Source organism: Dama dama, chromosome 21 (genome assembly GCF_033118175.1).
Source record: "Dama dama isolate Ldn47 chromosome 21, ASM3311817v1, whole genome shotgun sequence".
NCBI classification, from domain to species: Eukaryota; Metazoa; Chordata; class Mammalia; order Artiodactyla; family Cervidae; genus Dama; species Dama dama.
The window spans coordinates 63,045,654-63,059,760 of record NC_083701.1 but is presented as its reverse complement, the minus strand read 5'-3'; the positions used below and the strand labels follow the sequence as shown (position 1 = coordinate 63,059,760).

Below are 14,107 nucleotides of genomic sequence, written 5' to 3'. Positions count from 1 at the left end.
AGATTCTAGGTTTAATTAATTATGACTGTATTTTTTCACTCACATGAATGTCAGGATACTTTAAAATTGTTATGGAATGTGAGATCATTGTTTGTTGTACAAGAGACTGTTTTGACTGTTCAACAACTTTGATGTCTTGGTTGATGCCAAATATCAGGTAGTGTCTCCTAATCATTGTGACAACCAGAAACATTAATTTCCAAAAATGCCCCTAGAGGATGTTTATTGTTGTTCAGTCACTAGGTGTGTCCAACTCTTTGTGACCCTGTGTGCTATAGCATGCCAGGTCTCCCTGTCCTTCACCATCTCTGGGCATTTCCCCAAGTTCATGCCAATTGAATCCATGATGCCATCCAACCATCTCATCCTCTGTTGCCCTCTTCTCCTTCTGCCTTAATGTTTCCCAGCATCAGGCTCTTTTCCAATGATTTGGCTGTTAGCATCAGGTGGCCAAAGTATAAGAGCTTCAGCTATCAGTCCTTCCAATAAATCTTCAGGGTTGATTTCCTTTAAGATTGACTGGTTTGATCTCCTTGCTGTCCAAGGGACTCTCCTCCAGCACCACAGTTCAGAAGCATCAATTCTTTGGCACTCTGCCTTCTTTATGGTCCAGCTCTCACATCCGTACATGAGTACTAGAAAAACCATAGCTTTGACTAGACAGACTTTCGTTGGCAAAGTGATGTCTTTGCTTTTTAATACACTGTCTGGGTTTGTCATAGCTTCCCTGCCAAGAAGCAAGCATCTTTTAATTTCATGACTGCAGTCACCTTCTGCAGTGATTTTAGAGCCCCAAAGGAAGAAATCTGTCACAACTTCCATCCTTTCCCCTTTTGTTTCCCTTGAAGTGGAGGGACTGGATTCTTTGATCTTAGTTTTTTTAATATTGAGTTTTTAGCTGGCTTTTTCACAACCCTCATAAAGAATCTACTGAATGTGGAACAAAGATCGTGGGTTACAGATGGGAGTCACAGCCTTGGATTTGATTCTAAATCCTTCTTCTTCTTCTGGACTTTGTGTTTTGGGCCAGTTAGTTAACCTCTCATAGTCTCAGATGCCTTTTTAAAATACCAGGAAGATAATATCTTACAGAGATATTACGTGGATAAAACAATATATTTTAGGTACCTGACATGTGCTTCATGTGGGATGGGACTCTTTCTAATACCAGTCAGTTTAGTTGCTCATTCATGTCCGACTCCTTGTGACCCTGTGGACTGCAGCACGCCAGGCTTCCCTGGCCATCACCAACTCCCAGAGCCTACTCAAACTCATGTCCATTGCATTGGTCATGCTATCCAATCATCTCATCCTCTGTTGTCCCTTTCTCCTCCTGCCTTCAATCTTTTCCAGCCTCAGGGTCTTTTCTAATGAGTCGGTTTTTCGCATCAGTTGGCCAAAATATTGGAGTAATGCATTTAATAAATGTTTGCTTACTCTTATTATTTAACTCTTATATGTCACACTGTATTCCAGTATTAAAAACATGTGAGGGAGGGGTGGCTTATAATAGGCACTAGGGCTATCATGTGTGTCTCTACTCTTGTGTTTTGGAACTTTGTGAATATAAGTTGAGAGTGCTTGCTCTTTGGATTATAGCCTCTGGTTTCCAAGAGAGTATTAAATTAGAAATGCAGTGGTTTGCTTTCTGTTTGAAAGAGACCTATACGGTACATCTATCTCAGTAAGCACATTAATTTTCCAGAATACTAATGTTTTTCTTATTTATGTTGTTTTGCTAATGTCAAAGTGTTAGTGGGAGATGTGGTAAGAGGGTAAGGACTTTTGGCTCCTTGTAATCCTGATCTTTGTTACACAGATTCTTAAAATATAGCATCAATAATTTCCTTCCCATTTTCATCTTCTTTCTTCCTGTCATTATGACCAATTGAAGTTTATACATTGTGTTTTCTTAGTAAATATTTTGTAACCTTGTCCAGTTATTGACTTGTTTATCTTTCATCTGGGTCAGTTCAAACCATTTACTAACAAACTGCAATTGAATAGCTACTTCTGGCTATTTTAATGAGACTAATTACATTGAAAATGGCGTTAAGTGGGCATCTGGACTACCGTTGCACCATCCCCACCATGACCCACACATTCCAGCCCTTTTTCACTGGTGCCCACAGCATGGTCCCACCAGCCTGTAAGATGCTCAAGGAGTAGCACGAGGTGGCCGTGCTGGAGGCTTCCCAGAGCCCGGCGCCTGCGATGACCAACCACATCTGATTGTTGATCCGATCCAATCAACATCTGCATTGAGGCCTCCAAGCTCAACCACATCGTCTAATCCTTGTTCAACAGTCTTCATGAACTGGTGCTGCTTGGGCTTCATGGCATTCACCCAGTCCGTGAAGTCTAGGGACTGAAAGATGGTGGATGACATCACTGGGGCCTAGAGCTACGCCCTCACTGCCAAGTGCCTGAACATCTGCACCCTGATCCTGGGCCTCCTCCTGATTATCGTCCACATTATCATTTTGTCCACTCGCTCCCTGATGATTATTCAAGCCTTTACAAGCTCATAAAGGACTATGGAGGCTACTAGTCCCTGCCCGCAGCCTGGGGCAGTCATCCCTTTTCCCTGCACCTTATACATGCATCTGTTCACCATGAGATAAAATGAAGCATTTGTTTAAAAAAAAAAAGGAAAGAAAATGTTAGAAGGGACTCTTGTCTTCCTTTTAAAATTGCCATACAATTTATTTAAAAGAGGAAGCATTTAATTTGTAAGTGCAGTTCTACACTTTATAAAATGGTGCACTTTATGAGTATTGAAGTTCTCCTTAATGTTTGTTAAAATTTTAACTCCCCGAAATATATGATGATCATTATGAATATGAGTTTTTTAAACAGTCATCATGCTTTGATGTTTATAGCATGAAAAAAATAAATTTTTCTGTTTTCATTTTATTCCTTCAGGTCACCTTTGGGTCAGCACTGCTGATTCTGCAAATAAGCTTACCCTTGACCTTTAGTTACTCAGAATTTAAGTTTGGTTCTAAGCCAGTGAGTGCTTAAATCTTTAAAGCTAAACAAATGTTTAGTATTTGTTGGTTTTAACCATTTGTCTTTAAACATTCAGTTACTTCCACACAAAGAGTAACTATTGCCAGTTCCAGATTCTACTGTCAAATTCTAAGCATGGAGCATGCTTGTAAATTACTGAAAATGTATGTGATTAAATTCAGATTGGTTCAGATGGTTATAGGCTATTTTAAAATCTGAAGATTCTTTTAGGCACAATTTTACAACTCTGCTTAAATAGTTAAGGTATATAACGATATTGGGTAATGACCGTTTCTTTTTCCTGTAAAAAGTTTAAAAGTTGTTTACTTTGTTCTGTTATCACACTTAGATCAGATGAGCTTTTTATTCCGTTCTGGTGCTGTGTTGGATAATTTTTAAATTTGCATTTGAATAGCATTTATAGTTTCACTTTACTTCCAAATAACATTTTTTTTCTTAGTAAGTTTAATGGACCATTTATTTAAGTCCTGCCATACAAGGAATGTGATATGAGATATCCAACGGATTAAGACTTAGTCATAATAAATAACTTATTCAATCTCATTTCTATTTCTTTGAAACACGGGGTTTGTAGACTTCATAGGTATCTTTTATATGTGCAAGAATGAAGGTGGGACTTTCATGTTCTTAGAGTTACTGATCAAATTGTAAATTTCTAGGAAGGCTTTTTTTTTTTGTCTTCTGTGACGCAATTGTTGTTGGAAGCCAAACAGGCTTTTCTCAGGTCTTAGGCCCTGGTTTTATTGTGGTCTCTATTTGCCTGTGTCCAAAGACTGTTTTCTCCTTTAGTTGTATCATTTTGATGAGATCCTCGATTTTTGGTTTTCTTGCTTTTGTTTTTGTGACTTTGTTTTTTTCTTAGAGCTCTTTGTTATTGAGTGGTTTTTACTAAGAGAGTGGAGCAGAAGAACCATTTTTTTTTCAGTGAGATACTTGATATCTCTACACCACTAAAATATATAAGGCTCTATTAAAATGTATTCAGTTATTAGTAAGATTAAATTATATTAGATATAGGGTTTTACTAGATCGCTAATATTTTCTGGATAGCTCACCGACTCAGCGGACATGAGTTTGAGCAAACACAGGGAAGCCTGGTGTTCATGGGATCACAAAGAGTCAAACACAATTTAGCAGCTGCAACTGAACAAAAACAAGAATGTTTTCTGAGATTTGGGAAGCCCAAGATTATGCTGCCTCTCTTTATGTTGTATTAGATGTACAAATGTAAATTTGCATATTAAAAAATCTAAATCTTAAAAGAACATTAGAGGAAAATGGAAGTAAATTTTTAATTTGAGAATTGGTTTTGGTTTTTGATCATTGAGTCTAATGTGAACAGTGATTATAGTGTTTAATTTGAGTTATTAATATTAACCAATTTTCTTTTAGATTTATTTTGCTTATGAGATTGACAACATGAATGCTCATTTAACTTTTGAATTAAGAATTTGTTAGGAATGCGATCCACATGTCAGTGGCAAGGCTTTGTGTTTCTTTTATTGGAAGTGGAAAGCATAAATATGCAAAGATTTAGCTATTGCAAGAGTCCTATGTTGGTTCCTATTCTGTTTTCTTATCTGCATTTACAAAGGGACTTGAAGAAATTGAAATAGATTCAAAGAAAAATAATATTTATTATTAGGATAGTAATGAGAACATGTGAAAATCATGCAGTGATGGTTCTTAAATATTTTTGCCATAGTTCACTGACGTATATTATCCTCTGCACCTTATACTCACAAAGGTCATTAGCATTATCATGTGAATAATTTTTATCTGTTAAGTATAGAACAGAATCAGTGTGTGAATTACTTTCCTTTGGGAAATTAGTGTTGGACAGTGTGAATTTTACCTGCTTTCATGTCAGTTCCCTAGACTATACAGGTATTCATTATATGATTTGAATATAATCATACTTCATCTTTTCCACTCATTTTCTGGGTAGAAACAGTTTCAGACCTGAAAAAGTGGTCATCCTTTCCAGATCCTGATGATAGTTCTGAGAAAGCTGTGATGCCTGGTAGTTAATAGTTGTCTAATAAATATTTAATGAGGGAGCTCTCAGGCAATTAATTTCAACCCAGAATAGAATGTAGGTTTCAGATTTCACTGGGATTAATTTGTGTCCATTTTGGCAGTCTCAAACTAAAGTCCAGTGTAAAGAGTCTGTAGCTTGATCAACCAGAGAGTGTAAAGATTTATTTAAGCCTGGGCTGTTCTGCTTAAAGATACTTGCTTTGAAGGTTGATATCCAACATGGTTTAATATTATAATTGTCATGAGAGCCGAATACTAGCAATGACAAGGATCATTAGCTTAGAGGGTGGGTGCACAGGGTTAGCCAGTTTATATTCTCTCATTCCTGTTGAACGAAGGAGAAAAGAGTGTAGACGTATGTGTTTATGGATGTATTTTCACTTACATGTTGCCTAAAAGTGTTCCTTTCACTTTCTTTTTCCCTTTCATACTTATTGTAACTTTCTTGACTCCATGACTGCACACACAGAGATAAGATCTCTTGGTTATGGTATCATCAGAGCTTGTAGAGAGCTTGAACACTAACTCTCACTTAAGTTGGCAATTTTCATCTCTACAGCAGATAGAGGGCAGGAAACTAACAAATATTGAACATTTACTGTTATCACCATTATTAAACATGTTATTATGGCTATTATGCGCTATGCTTAGTGTTTTTATCTGACATTTTTTAAAATCAGAATAACTCAATGAAGAAAATTATTTTCTTCATGTTTACATGGAAAAAACAAGGTTTAAGGAGATAAGACACATAGTTAACAAGTGGCAGAACCAGGAATGGACCCATGTCTCCAAAACTCTCTACTGCATGTCAGACTTTCTGAAATCAGGTATCTGAATGATTGGAAATTGGTTATAATAGAGAGTCAAGTATATCTGTGTAACAATAAACACAATTAAAAGCTGAGGTTACCAATATGATTCAAGTACACTTAAATTAGTGTTCTACTCTCTTTTCCCTAAAGGTTTTAGTTCTAAATAATCAGCTTGTGTTCTGATTAGTCTTTATTGTACTCTGATGCAAATTTTACCTTTATTTGACTTGCAACCTGCTTTATAGAGTTAGTGATTTATTGAATATCTTGGAAGCAAGTGCTTGACAGGCAGTATTTTAAGGTGAAATTGCTGTGTGAGGATTTTGTTAACCTGACATTTTGTGGTTTCGCCTCATAAAACTAGCAAAGGACTCCCAGCGTGGAATGTTAATGGGGTGAAGTAATGAATGCAGGCTGGGACACAAGCAACTAGGCGTGAGCCCTCCTATAGTTCATAGCCCATGATTCTTGGGGGAGGTCTTTGGAGACGGTAGCTTTACTCAAAGATAAAAGCAGTACGAGAGCTTTTTAACTCAGCAGTTGATCAAACTCTTTCTGAAATTTAGACTTAGAAGCCAAGCAGTGGAATGAACATGGGAAAGTAATTAAAGTTAAGCAAGTGCAATCTCATGATAATTTTCACTTTCTCAAAGTATTGAAGTAAATAATTATTGAGTACTTATTTTCTCTAACCAAATATTAGCCTTTTTAGTCCATTCAGCTTTCAAGGACTGCTTATTTCACTTGTATATCTCAATCTGTCAATAAGATAACTAATTTAATTTTAGTTTTGTGTAGATTTTATTCCACTGGACAAAGTGATATATAGTGTTTTCTTTTCCATTTAATTTTATTTTAAAACTTGGACTCTGCAGAGTCCAAGATTTCTTAGAGTTGCCATTGGGTAAGGCTCTAGACCTGTATTCCTAGATTGTATAAAAGTAACTAATTTTTTTCTGATTAGTTTGTTGGACTACTATTTAAGATTTTGTTTGAGTAAAGGATTCTGATGCTAACAAAGTTTTAAAGACTCTTGTGTAGCTGCTGTAGGGAAAGAGCGCATTAGCCAGATGGTGTGGTCAGGGTCTCTTGCTCCACGTTTTGTGAATGATTATGTACTTATAATAATTCCCTGGGTTCGGAAGATCCCCTGGAGAAGGAAAAGGCTACCCGCTCCAGTATTCTCGCCTGGAGAATTCCATGGAGTGACAGGCTGTAGGGGGTCGCAAAGAGTCGGACAGGACTGAGTGACTTTCACGTGTACTTAGAGCACTGCGCATGCACATCACAAGGTACTCGCTTGGCCACAGGCTGCTTTTGTTGTGGAAGCATATATAAGCTCCACCAGGAAAAGTCCTGAAGGAATGCTGTGTTGTGTTGTGTATGGCTGCATTATGGTGGTGAGGCTGCGTTAACGGCTGTGATAGCTGGGTCAACCACCAGAGGGAAAAATAAAGTGTCTGCTGCTGCCGCTGCTGTGCCAGTCAGGAGAGAATAAATGTGTTTGCAGTTCCTACAGCCCCTTGAGTTTCTTCCAGCTTCCCCGCTCGCCTTGCATACCCTGGGTTCAGCAAACAGGGTATTAATCTTAAAATGTATTTTCAAAATTTTTGTGATTGCACTTCAAGTAACAGAGCACTTGTTATAGGCAGATTACCTTGAATCATGTATTCTAAAGGAGAAATGATTGTTTATAGGTTGAGGGGAACTTTTCAGATTTGTTACTTTAATCAGCTTTATAAGTTTATCTTTAGTTGCAGAGATTAGAAGGATTTTTAAAATACTTGTTTTTTATGTTTTAATACTTTTAATTGAAATGCCTTTTCCTCCCACTGGGTAAACTATTAGGATATCTTTTAGGTAAAATCTGAGGTTTTAGTAACCATCCGTATTTTCATTTAGGTTCTGAATATGTAAACTGGTATTGTTACTCTCAAAAGCCTAATGACATTTTAATCTGTGCTTTTCTTTACTGTTTATTGAGTTAGTCAACAGGTCTTAAGGGTTTTTTTTCTTTAAGGTTCTTTCAACTCTACCTTGCTTTTTATTCTTATTTCCCATAATTTAAACTAGATTGGCAGTGTTAATCACAGAATAGGTTGGATAGTTTGTTTTCTTTCTAATTTTCTTCTTTTGTTCATTCTGCATTAATTGTCAACTGATTTTGTCACTTGAAAACCACACAGTGATTCTTTATTGACTATCTGGTGAAATCCGTTGTTTCAACCTTTTCAACTGCTCATGTATTATCTAACATAGTGAAAGAAGCCAGTTTAATTTTATGCCTCAGTTTTTCTTCAAAATATAACTCTCTAGGCTAAACGGTATTGACACTTCAGTCTACTTCTCAAAGGCAGTTTTGTAAAATTTATTGCTAAGAATAGTTATAGCTGAGTAATTCTAACCTGTTTATGTATGGTTTAGGTTAAAATCTCAATCAACATAAATCTGATATCTCAGGGGAAAGTTATGATCATGTTCTCTTAAGAGCATTATTTTACATGATTGACAACGACCTTAGCTAAGATGTTAGTTCCTTGTAGAAAAAAGACCATTTTTGGTAGGACACGCTGTCTCAACTTTCAAGTTATCAGCCTGTTTTTATGGGGTGGTCTTTATACAAGTGCCTATCATTCTTATGGTACTTTCTGTATTATCCCTTTGTGTCTACCTTCCAAATAGTTAATAGTTAAATAAATAGTTGTTAAACTATTTAAACTATTAAATAGTTTAAACTATTTAAATAGTTAAATAGTTCTTATGGTACTTTCTATATTATCCCTTGTGTCTACCTTCCAAATAGTTACATTACACTTGTTTCAAGGTCTTTTCTATTTCAAAGAAAATAATCTCTTTTCTTTTGGATTTTTCCCCCTCATTAAATTATATGTTGCCCATAGGAAATGACTTTGGGGACTGTTCTCCATGTTCCTATAGTGTACTTTAATGATTGGGTTACTTATCTTTTCCACTAATTTTATTGAAAGAAAAAATATATCTTAATCATCATCTTTCCTTTTCATCTATTCTCTACTGGATTCCCTTCTGTGCATCTGTGTATCATACCTGGAAGTATTGAGAAGATAATGTCTCAAATAATTTTCTGTCTTTTATGGTTCAGATGAGAAACCGTGGTTAAAAACACTTACATGTTCCCTGACATATATACAACAGGTACTCAGTATATATATTGAGTGACTAAACTTGTGTTATTCACTTATAAGCTTTGAGATGTATAACCTGTTTTCAGTTTGCTTCTAAACTTCATGAGAGCAAAGACTGTGTCTTCTCTGATACATGAATGTTTCCAGTTGTTGAGTAAATAAATAGTTTGTGAAAAGCTTAAATAATTAGGAATAAGGCAGAATTTCTTCCTACCCAGTTGGTTGAAAGCAGATTCATCTGGCAAAGTGATTTTGCTTAAAATGAAAATTTCAATTTGATAAACCAAGGTATTACTTGTAAGAGTTGAAAACAAACTTGAAATTAAAATTTTCTAATATGAAATAGATTCTGATTAGAGAATATCTAGAAAATATAATACAGTTAAATTATATACAAATAGATGCCTAAGGTTTCACTCTTCCTTGGCCAGAATCTTATAGTTACAAAGAGAAGAACACGTAGGGTAAAACTCAGCTGCTTTTAGCCATATATTAGTTCAAGATGGTTAAAAAGAAGACTCGAGTGAATGCATGTTAGAAATTCATCTATTTTCAAATGGTTGTTTTGCTGAAAATAGATGGTGAGAATGATTTCATCAGCAGCCAGATTTAAAACTACATGTTGCAGTAACTGAAAGTATTTCCATAGGCCCCCATGTTTGTAATTAAATTTCATGTATTTGTCTGTTACAGATGTATCATTTATCACACGTAATTTATACCAGAATTCATCAATTTTGAGTAAACCCCCTCCCCCCCCCCATTTTAGCATTTCTTAAAATAAGTGGTCTTTTATTATTACCCTTGTTCTCAGTTGAAGTCTAGTTCCTATAGAGGGAGTTTGTTTTTGCATCTTCCAGTCATCTCAGATATCATCAACCTAAGACCACTTTATATTAGTTGTTTCTTAGGTGATGTTTGAACTTCATTGTTAGTATGAACTCAGACTGCCTTCATAGTGTGAGTATTGTTTTGTGGTTTAAATTTTTTCCAGAGATTGTGTCCCCTACCGTTCACTCAGAGTAAAGGGTATTTCATGAGTTTTGTTGCTTTTTCTATAAACTAAGAGGGTTTATTTAAGTCTTACAAAGATGTACTTCTGGGGTGCTTCAGCTCTACGGATGTATGAAACAATAGTATGTCATAATTGGTGGTGTTTGATAAGAAGAAATACAGTATTATAACCAACATAATTGGATAAAAACAGTAGCAGTGTGAAATTGAGTCAGCCCAGTTCAGTTTGAATCAATGACTAAATAAAAATAGTTGGGATTTTTCTTTCAAGATGGAAATGGCATTAATGGATTATTTAGCCTTAATGTGTTAACTATATCCATAGTTTTGAAAAGTATTATTTTCTCAAATTTGAAATGGCTCATACTTTGCAGACAGGTTTCTCTTTAGTAGCTTCAATACTTTTTTTTTTTAACAAAATTTTAATTCTTTTTAAATTCCAAGAACAATTACCTTGAATATAAGAAACTTTTGCTTGTTTAAATTAACATTATACTTGTACTAGATAGACAGTCAGATACATTTTTACCCCCCTGTGGAATAAAAACCTCTTCTTTCATTTAATGTGATTGGGTTGACTTCAGCCACATGCCCACGTTTAAACCAGTAATTGCCATGGAATACCATGTGTTGAATAGCTTTAGTTCAGGTTCTTCAAAACCTGTACAGGGAGATGGGATGGCCATGACAAGCTTAGACCTAGAGTGGAGGTAGCATTCAATTCCGGGTTCTTGCATAAAGTTTGGGATTCTGTTCAGAAGGAAGAGAAGGCTGGCTGTTGGAGAGGAGCCAACAGCATCCTCTCTAGGGCGTAATACCTATATAAGTCCTTTGTTTCACTCCCTTAAATATCTTGAATGAAATTACTCATTTTCAGATTGTATTAAAAGCTCTTAATTGGTATCACCTTCTTGTGTGTGTGTCCTGCTGCAGCATAATATCAGTACTGAACTTCTCCACTTTGATTTTGTCCATCTTATATATGTTAAGCTTCACATAAATCAAGAGGGAGTTGATATAAATAGGTTTTAAATATCAGCTCATAAATTATATCTTCTCTAATAGCAGTAGATCCTTGGAAGAAATAAAAAAGAACCAAAACACCAAGCTTTTTTAAGATTTTTCTAAATATGCAAGAACCATATTGAGCATCTTAAAAAAAAAAAAAACTTGGTGGTTAGACTTTTTTAAGTAGGGTCTTAGAGTGTGTAGTTGTCTTTTCTTAAAACATCAGGTTAACAAAATCCTTGCACACCTATTTACTTGTTCTAAATATTCAATAAATCATTGATTCTGTAAAGCAGGTTACAAGTCAAATAAAGGTAAAATATTGCATCAGAACACTATCAAGATTAATTAGAACACAAATAAGAGGCAAAAGGCTAGATAGAGGTAAGTCAGTCAGCATGCATAGGTTAAAATGTAAGTGGGATAGTCCACACTGCTTGCATCCTATATCCTGTGGAATGCAACATTTATGTGTTTTCTCTCTCCCCAACCCTAACAGGTTGCTAATTTGCTACCTATATTTAACATATTCTGCAAATTCTGTTTCAGTAGCTTTTTGCTTCCTCACATATTTTATGAGTTCTACTTGTATCTCATAAGATATTTTAAAATTTACTATCCAAATGGTTAATGTTTCTTAGGAGTTTTACACATCTTATTTTCCTGGACTTATACTGTAATTTAATATTCTTGAGCAATATAAAGGGCACCTTGTAGAAATCCTCTGTTAGTCAAGGTTTAATCAGAGAAGCAGACCACTAGAAGATACACATTTGAGGGATTTATTATAAAGACTTCTCCTTACTATGTTTTGGGAGCTGTTTAAACAATTTGTGGGAGTTGGTCCTTCTGTGTTTTGGTGCTGTTACCCAAAGTCATCAAGGCAGAAAGTAGAAGGGAATGTTGACATGAAGTAAAGGGAAGCAAGGATTACTGGAAACTGCCCTCTCACTATTTCCTAGTTTGATGAATATAGTTATCTTGTGAGAGAATATTACATCCTTCATCTCGTAGCTCACAATGAATAATGCTCCTAGCCCAGAAGTCAGAGAAGTTGGAAGAGAAGGTTTGGCAAAAGCTGGAGTTAAGGGACGGCTGCTGCCTGTGCCAAATGGATGAGTCAGCAGGTAAGCAACAACATGCATGAGTAACAGTATCACCTTCTGAGTGTGAAAAATACATGGCTGTTGCTTCACTCCCAATTTTCAGATCCTGCTAAAAATATCAGTGTAGCCAACATTATCTTTGAGCTATCTAGAGAAGAGAATTTTAAGAATGGCTCACCTTTAATTAGGTATATAATTAGGAGGAAAAACCCTCCTTTGAGAAGTATAGCTTGGGATGACTTCTACATTTTCATTCAGTTTGACTGTTCTTGGGTTAGAGGACTTTTCTACGTGGGCAGTATTTTTTTTTTTTTTTTTTCATTTATTTTTATTAGTTGGAGGCTAATTACTTTACAGTATTGTAGTGGTTTTTGCCATACATTGACATGAATCAGCCATGGATTTACATGTGTTCCCCATCCCGATCCCCCCTCCCGCCTCCCTCCCCATCCCATCTCTCTGGGTCTTCTCAGTGCACCAGCCCTGAACACTTGTCTCATGCATCCAACCTGGGCTGGTAGTCTGTTTCACCCTTGATAGTATACTTGTTTCAGTGCTCTCAGAACATCCCACCCTCGCCTTCTCCCACAGAGTCCCAAAGCCTGTTCTGTACATCTGTGTCTCTTTTTCTGTTTTGCATATTGGGTTATCGTTACCATCTTTTTAAATTCCATATATATGCGTTAGTATACTGTATTGGTGTTTATCTTCCTGGCTTACTTCACTCTGTATAATGGGCTCCAGTTTCATCCATCTCATTAGAACTGATTCAAATGAATTCTTTTTAACAGCTGAGTAATATTCCATGGTGTATATGTACCACAGCTTCCTTATCCATTTGTCTGCTGATGGGCATATCTAGGTTGCTTCCATGTCCTGGCTATTATAAACAGTGCTGCGATGAACATTGGGGTGCATGTGTCTCTTTCAGATCTGGTTTCCTCAGTGTGTATGCCCAGAAGTGGGATTGCTGGGTCATATGGCAGTTCTGTTTCCAGTTTTTTAAGAAATCTCCGCACTGTTCTCCATAGCGGCTGTACGAGTTTGCATTCCCACCAACAGTGTAAGAGGGTTCCCTTTTCTCCACACCCTCTCCAGCATTTATTGCTTGTAGACTTTTGGATAGCAGCCATCCTGACTGGCGTGTAATGGTACCTCATTGTGGTTTTGATTTGCATTTCTCTGATAATGAGTGCTGTTGAGCATCTTTTCATGTGTTTGTTAGCCATCTGTATGTCTTCTTTGGAGAAATGTCTGTTTAGTTCTTTGGCCCATTTTTTGATTGGGTCATTTATTTTTTTGGAATTGAGCTGCAGGAGCTGCTTGTATGTTTTTGAGATTAATCCTTTGTCTGTTGCTTCGTTTGCTATTATTTTCTCCCAATCTGAGGGCTGTCTTTTCACCTTGCTTATAGTTTCCTTTGTTGTGCTAAAGCTTTTAAGTTTCATTAGGTCCCATTTGTTTATTTTTGCTTTTATTTCCAATATTCTGGGAGGTGGGTCATAGAGGATGTTGCTGTGATTTATGTCGGAGAGTGTTTTGCCTATGTTCTCCTCTAGGAGTTTTATAGTTTCTGGTCTTACATTTAGATCTTTAATCCATTTTGAGTTTATTTTTGTGTATGGTGTTAGAAGGTGTTCTAGTTTCATTGTTTTACAAGTGGTTGACCAGTTTTCCCAGCACCACTTGTTAAAGAGGTGGTCTTTTCTCCATTGTATATTCTTGCCTACTCTGTCAAAGATAAGGTGTCCATAGGTGCTTTGATTTATCTCTGGGCTTTCTATTTTGTTCCATTGATCTATATTTCTGTCTTTGTGCCAGTACCATACTGTCTTGATGACTGTGGCTTTGTAGTAGAGCCTGAAGTCAGGCAGGTTGATTCCTCCAGTTCCATTCATCTTTCTCAAGATTGCTTTGGCTATTTGAG

At 36.2% G+C, this 14,107-nt stretch overlaps 1 protein-coding gene and 1 pseudogene across 9 annotated transcripts in view; both read left to right on the top strand.

Annotated features, from left to right (window-relative positions):
* The window catches only part of VPS13B (vacuolar protein sorting 13 homolog B), a 771,473-nt gene that overhangs the window by 248,483 nt on the left and 508,883 nt on the right, over positions 1-14,107 (top strand). The gene's annotated exons all lie outside the window — the stretch shown is intronic.
* On the top strand, positions 1,393-2,581 carry LOC133042358 (interferon-induced transmembrane protein 3-like; annotated as a pseudogene).